This window comes from Triticum aestivum, chromosome 1A, assembly GCF_018294505.1.
Source record: "Triticum aestivum cultivar Chinese Spring chromosome 1A, IWGSC CS RefSeq v2.1, whole genome shotgun sequence".
Lineage (NCBI taxonomy): Eukaryota > Viridiplantae > Streptophyta > Magnoliopsida > Poales > Poaceae > Triticum > Triticum aestivum.
In genome coordinates, this window is record NC_057794.1 from 525,443,954 (window position 1) to 525,452,196 (window position 8,243).

The following is an 8,243-nucleotide window of genomic DNA, read 5'->3' on the forward strand; positions in this document are numbered from 1 at the left end:
TCTTTTAGAGCACGATGGTGGATTTGTTTTATAGAAACTATTGATCTCTCATGCTTCACTTAGATTATTTTGAGAGTCTAAAATATCATGGTAATTTGCATAAAAAATCTATTATGCTTGGTATTCAAGATTTGTAAAACTTTCTTTTGAGTGCGTTGAATACTAAGAAAAGTTTGATGCTTGATGATTTTTTTGAGATATGAAGATGGTGATATTAGAGTCATGCTAGTGGAGTAGTTGTGAATTTGAGAAATACTTGTGTTAAAGTTTGTGATTCCCGTAGCATGCACGTATGGTGAACCGTTATGTGATGAAGTCGTAGCATGATTTGTTTATTGATTGTCTTCCTTATGAGTGGCGGTCGGGGACGAGCGATGGTCTTTTCCTACCAATCTATCCCCCTAGGAGCATGCGCGTAATACTTTGCTTTGATAACTTGTAGATTTTTGCAATAAGCATATGAGTTCTTCATGACTAATGTTGAGTCCATGGATTATACACACTTTTCTTGCTTCCACCATTGCTAGCCTCTGTAATACCGCGCACTTTTCGCTGGTATCATACACCCACCATATACCTTCCTCAAAACAGCCACCATACCTGCCTATCATGGCATTTCCATAGCCATTCCGAGATATATTGCCATGCAACTTTCCACCGTTCCGTTCATTATGACACGCTCCATCATTGTCATATTGCTAGCATGATCATGTAGTTGACATCGTATTTGTGGCAAAGCCACCATTCATAATTCTTTTGTACATGTCACTCTTGATTCATTGCATATCCCGGTACACCGCCAGAGGCATTCATATAGAGTCATATTTTGTTCTAAGTATCGTGTTGTAATTGTTGAGTTGTAAGAAAATAAAAGTGTGATGATCATCATTAATTTTTAGAGCATTGTCCCAAGTGAGGAAAAGGATGATGGAGACTATGGTTCCCCCACAAGTCGGGATGAGACTCCGGACGAAAAAAGAGAGGAAAAATAGACCATAAAAAAGAAAAGGCCCAAATAAAAAAATGAGAGAAAAAGAGAGAAGGGACAATGTTACTATCCTTTTACCACACTTGTGCTTCAAAGTAGCACCATGATCTTCATGATAGAGAGTCTCTCATTTTGTCACATTCATATACTAGTGGGAATTTTTCATTATAGAACTTGGCTTGTATATTCCAATGATGGGCTTCCTCAAAATGCCCTAGGTCTTCGTGAGCAAGCGAGTTGGATGCACACCCACTTAGTTTCTTTTGTTGAGCTTTCATATACTTATAGTTCTAGTGCATCCGTTGCATGGCAATCCCTACTCACTCACATTGATATCTATTGATGGGCATCGCCATAGCCCGTTGATACGCCATGTTGATGTGAGACTATCTTCCCTTTTTTTTCTCCACAACCACCATTCTATTCCACATATATTGCTATGTCCATGGCTCACGCTCATGTATTGCATGAAGATTGAAAAAGTTTCGAGAATGTCAAAAGTATGAAACATTTGCTTGTCTTGTCATCGGGGTTGTGCATGATTTAAATACTTTGTGTGGTGAAGATAGAGCATAGCCAGACTATATGATTTTGTAGGGATAACTTTCTTTGGCCATGTTATTTTGAGAAGACATGATTGCTTTGTTAGTATGCTTGAAGTATTATTATTTTTATGTCAATATGAACTTTTGTCTTGAATCTTTCGGATCTAAATTTTCATACCACAATTAAGAAGAATTACATTGAAATTATGCCAAGTAGCACTCCGCATCAAAAATTCTGTTTTTATCATTTACCTACTCGAGGACGAGCAGGAATTAAGCTTGGGGATGCCTGATACGTCTCCAACATATCTATAATTTTTGATCGCTCCATGCTATATTATCTACTGTTTTGGACATTATTGGGCTTTATTTTCCACTTTTATATTATTTTTGGGACTAACCTATTAACCGGAGGCCCGGCCCAGAATTGTTGTTTTTTTTGCCTATTTTAGAGTTTCGAAGAAACAGAATATCAAACAGAGTCCAAACGGAATGAAACCTTCGGGAACGTGATTTTCTCACCGAATATGACCCAGGAGACTTGGACCCTACGTCAAGAAAGAAAGGAGGTGGGCACGTGGTAGGGGGGCGCCCCCCAGGGCGCACCCTCCACCCTCGTGGGCCCCACCTTGCTCCACCGACGTACTTCTTCCTCCTATATATACCTACGTACCCCCAAACGATCAGAGACGGAGCCAAAAACCTAATTCCACCGCCGCAACCTTCTGTACCCATGAGATCCCATCTTGGGGCCTGTTCTGGAGCTCCACCGGTGGGGGCATCCACCATGGAGGGCTTCTACATCATCACCATAGCCCCTCCGATGAAGTGTGAGTAGTTTACATCAGACCTTCGGGTCCATAGTTACTATCTAGATGGCTTATTCTCTCTTTTTGGATCCTAATACAATGTTCTCCCCCTCTCTCGTGGAGATCTATTCGATGCAATCTTCTTTTCGCGGTGTGTTTATTGAGACCGATGAATTGTGGGTTTATGATCAAGATTATCTATGAACAATATTTGAATCTTCTCTGAATTCTTTTATGTATGATTGGTTATCTTTGCAAGTCTCTTCGAATTATCAGTTTGGTTTGGCCTACTAGATTGGTTTTTCTTGTAATGGGAGAAGTGCTTAGCTTTGGGTTCAATCTTGCGGTGTCCTTTCCCAGTGACAGTAGGGGCGGCAAGGCACATATTGCATTGTTGCCATCGAGGATAACAAGATGGTTTTTTTAATCATATTGCATGAATTTATCCCTCTACATCATGTCATCTTGCTTAAGGCGTTACTCTATTTTCTTGAACTTAATACTCTAGATGCATGCTAGATAGCGGTTGATGAGTGGAGTAATAGCAGTAGATGCAGGCAGGAGTCGGTCTACTTGTCTTGGACGTGATGCCTATATACATGATCATACCTAGATATTCTCATAACTATGCTCAATTCTGACAATTGTTCAACAGTAATTCGTTCACCCATCGTAAAATACTTATGCTCTTGAGAGAAGCCACTAGTGAAATCTATGGCCCCCGGGTCTATCTTCATCATATTAATCTTCCATCACTTTATTATTGCCTTTGTTTTTCACTTTGCATCTTTATCACAGAAATACCAAAAATATTATCTATCATCTCTATCAGATCTCACTCTCGTAAGTGACCATGAAGGGAGTGACAACCCCTATTCACGTTGGTTGCGAGGAGTTATTTGCTTTGTGTAGGTACGAGGGACTCGTGCGTAGCCTCCTACTGGATTGATACCTTGGTTCTCAAAAACCGAGGGAAATACTTATGCTACTTTGCTGCATCATCCTTTCCTCTTCAAGGAAATCCAATGTAGTGCTCAACAGGTAGCACCCCCCGCCCCCGTATATAAAGGAGGGGATGAGGAGACCGCCCCCCTAGGGGTGCACCAATTGTTGGGAGTCCTACTAGGACTCGCAAGTCCTAGTAGGATCCCCCTTTCCTTTTCGGAGTAGGAAAGAAGGAAATGGAGAGGGAGTAGGAAAGGGAAAGGGGGGCGCCACCCCCTCCCCTAGTCCAATTCGGACTCCATGGGGGGCGCCACCTCCCCTTGGCCTGCCTCCTATTCTCCCTTATGGCCCAATAAGGACCATTACTTCCCCGGGGGGTTCCGGTAACCCCTCGATACTCCAGAAAAATGCCCGAACCACTCGGAACCATTCCGATGTCCGAATGCAACCTTCCAATATATGAATCTTTACTTCTCGACCATTTCAAGACGTCACGACCACGATCTCATCCGGGACTCCGAACAAACTTCGGTCATCAAAAACACATAACTCATAATACAAATCGTCATCGAATGTTAAGCGTGCGGACCCTACGGGTTCGAGAACTATGTAGACATGACTGAGAGACATCTTCGGTCAATAACCAATAGCAGAACCTGGTTGCTCATATTGGCTCCTACATATTCTAGAAAGATCTTTATCGGTCAAACCGCATAACAACATACGTCATTCCCTTTGTCATCGATATGTTACTTGCCCGAGATTCGATTGTCAGTATCCTCATACTAGTTCAATCTCGTTATCGAAAAGTCTCGTTACTTGTTTCGTAATGCATCATCCCGTAACTAACTCATTAGTCACATTGCTTTCAAGGCTTAAAGTGATGTGCATTACCGAGAGGGCCCAGAGATACCTCTCCGATACACAGAGTGACAAATCCTAATCTCGATCTATGCCAACCCAACAAACACCTTCGGAGATACCTGTAGAGCATCTTTATAATCACCTAGTTGCATTATGCTAAGCTAAAGGATGGGTCTTGTCCATCACATCATTCTCCTAATGATGTGATCCCGTTCATCAAATGACAACTCATGTCTATGGTTAGGAAACTTAACCATCTTTGATCAACGAGCTAGTCTAGTAGAGGCTCACTAGGGACACTGTGTTTTGTCTATGTATCCACACATGTATCAAGTTTGCGTTTAATACAATTATAGCATGAATAATAATCATTTATCATGATATAAGGAAATATAAATAACAACTTTATTATTGCCTCTATGGCATATTTCCTTCATTAAGACGCTTAATTGGACTTTCACAAAGCACATACCTTGATAAAGTTTTGAAGAAGTTCAAAATGGATTAGTCAAAGAAAGGGTTCTTGCCTGTATTACAAGGTGTGAAGTTCAGTAACACTCAAAGCCCGACCACGGCAGAAGATAGAGAGAGAATGAAAGTCATTCCCTATGCCTCAGCCATAGGTTCTATACAATATGCCATGTTGTGTACCAGGCCTATTGTGTACCTTGCCATGAGTTTGGCAAGGGGTACAACAGTGATCCAGGAGTAGATCACTGGACAACGGACAAAATTATCCTTAGAGGACTAAGGAAATATTTCTTTGTTATGGAGGTGATAAAGAGTTCGTCGTAAAGAGTTACGTCGATGCAAGCTTTTACACCGATCAAGATGACTCTGAGTCTCAATTTGGATACATATCGAAAGTGGGAGCAATTAGCTAGAGTAGCTCCATGCAGAGCATTGTAGACATAGATGTTGGGGATCGTAGCAGAAATTTAAAATTTTCTACGCATCACCAAGATCAATCTATGGAGTAATCTAGCAACGAGGGGAAGGGGAGTGCATCTACATACCCTTGTAGATCGCTAAGCGGAAGAGTTGCAAGAACGCGGATGAAGGATTCGTACTCGTAGCGATTCAGATCGCGGTTGATTCCGATCTAAGCGCCGAACCACGGCGCCTCCGCGTTCAACACACGTGCAGCCCGGTGACGTCTCCTACACCTTGATCCAGCAAGGGGAGAAGGAGAGGTTGAGGAAGACTCTATCCAGCAGCAGCACGACGGCGTGGTGGTGGTGGAGGAGCGTGGAACTCCAGCGGGGCTTTGCCAAGCACTACGAGAGACGAGGAGGGAGAGAGGTAGGGCTGCGCCAAGAGGGAGATGATCTCATGTCGTTTGCAGCCCCCAATACCTCAACTATATATAGGGGAGGGGGAAGGGCTGCGCCCCCATCTAGGGTCCCTCCCTAGGGGTGGCGGCAGCCCCAAAACCCATCTAGGGTTGCGGCCAAGGGGGAAGAGAGGGGGCGCACCTAGGGTGGGCCTTAAGGCCCATCTGGACCTAGGGTTTGCCACCTCCCACTCTCCCTTGCACCTTGGGCCTTGGTGGGAGGCGCCCCAGCCCACCTAGGGGCTGGTCCCTTCCCACTATTGGCCCATGTAGGCCTCCAGGGCTGGTGGCCCCACCTGGTGGACCCCCGGACCCCTCCCGTGGTCCTGGTACACTACCGGTGATGCTCGGAACACTTCCGGTGGCCAAAACGATACTTCCTATATATCAATCTTTACCTCTGGACCATTCTGGAACTCCTTGTGACGTCCGAGATCTGATCCGGGACTCCGAACAACATTCGGTAACCACGTACATACTTTGCCTATAACCCTAGCATCATCGAACCTTAAGTGTGTAGACCCTACGGGTTCGGGAGTCATGCAGACTTGGCCGAGACAACTCTCCGGTCAATAACCAAAAGCGGGATCTGGATACCCATGTTGGCTCCCACATGCTAGCTCCATGGTGATCTGATCGGATGAACCACTATGTCAAGGATTCAATCAATCATGTATACAATTCCCTTTGTCTATCGGTATGATACTTGCCCGAGATTCGATCGTCGGTATCCCGATACCTTGTTCATTCTCGTTACCGGCAAGTCTCTTTACTCGTTCCGTAACACATCATCCCATGATCAACTCCTTGGTCACATTGTGCACATTATGATGATGTCCTACCGAGTGGGCCCAAAGATACCTCTCCGTTACATGGAGTGACAAATCCCAGTCTCGATTCGTGCCAACCCAACAGACACTTTCGGAGATACCTGTAGTGTACCTTTATAGCCACCCAGTTACGTTGTGACGTTTGGCACACCCAAAGCACTCCTACGGTATCCGGGAGTTGCACAATCTCATGGTCTAAGGAAATGATACTTGATATTAGAAAATCTTTAGCATACGAACTACACGATCTTGTGCTAGGCTTAGGATTCGGTCTTGTCCATCACATCATTCTCCTAATGATGTGATCCCGTTATCAAGGACATCCAATGTCCATGGTTAGGAAACCATAACCATCTATTGATCAACGAGCTAGTCAACTAGAGGCTTACTAGGGACATGGTGTTGTCTATGTATCCACACATGTATCTGAGTTTCCTGTCAATACAATTCTAGCATGGATAATAAATGATTATCATGAACAATGAAATATGATATAATAATAACTAATTTGTTATTGCCTCTAGGGCATATTTCCAACAATAGAAATTTGCAAAATACATATGGATCTGAATGTGACATACATGATCACACGTTAGTACTCTTTGGGTCTTAATCACATACCGATGTGAACTAGATTATTAACTCTAGTGAACCCTTTGGGTGTTGGTCACATGGCGATGTGAACTATGCGTGTTAATCACATAAAGATGTGAACTATTGGTGTTAAATCACATGGCGATGCGAACTAGATTATTGACTCTAGTGCAAGTGGGAGACTGGAGCAAATATGCCCTAGAGGCAATAATAAAGTTGTTATTTTATATTTCCTTATATCATGATAAGTGTTTATTATTCATCCTAGAATTGTATTAACCAGAAACTTGATACATGTGTGGATACATAGACAAAACACTGTGTCCCTAGTGAGCCTCTACTAGACTAGCTCGTTAATCAAAGATGGTTAAGTTTCCTAACCATAGACTTGTGTTGTCATTTGATGAACGAGATCACATCATTAGGAGAATGATGTGATGGACAAGACCCATCCGTTAGCTTAGCATATTGATCGTTCAGTTTTATTGCTATTGTTTTCTTCATGTCATATACATATTTCTTTGACTATGAGATTATGCAACTCCCGGATACCAGAGGAATACCTCGTGTGCTATCAAACGTCACAACATAACTGGGTGATTATAAAGATGCTCTACAAGTATCTCCGAATGTGTTTGTTGGGTTGGCATAGATCAAGATTAGGATTTGTCACTCCGAGTATCAAAGAGGTATCTCTTGGCCCTTTCGGCAATACACATCATGATAAGCCTTGCAAGCAATGTGACTAATGAGTTAGTTACGTTAAGATGTATTGCGGAACGAGTAAAGAGACTTGCTGGTAACGAGATTGAACTGGGTATGAAGATACCGGCGATCGAATCTCGGGCAAGTAACATACCGATGACAAAGGGATTAACGTATGTTGTCATTACAATACGACTGATAAAGATCTTCGTAGAATATGTAGGAACCAATATGAGCATCTAGGTTCTGTTGTTGGTTATTGACCGGAGAGGTGTCTCGGTCACGTCTACATAGTTCTCGAACCCGTACGGTCCGCACGCTTAACGTTCGATGACGATTTTGTATTATATGAGTTATGTGATTTGGTGACCAAATGTTGTTCGGAGTCCCAGATGAGATCATGGACATGATGAGGAGTCTCGAAATGGTCGAGAGGTAATGATTCATATATAGGACGATGGTATTCGGACACCAGAAGTGTTCCGGGTGCATATCGGGTCACTGGAAGGGGTTCCGGGCATCCCCCCGGCAACTACATGGACCTTAATGGGCCAAGATGGGTACAGACCAGCCCCTAAGGGGCTGGTGCGCCCCATGTATGCTGAAATAAGGGGGAGAGGAGAAGGGTGA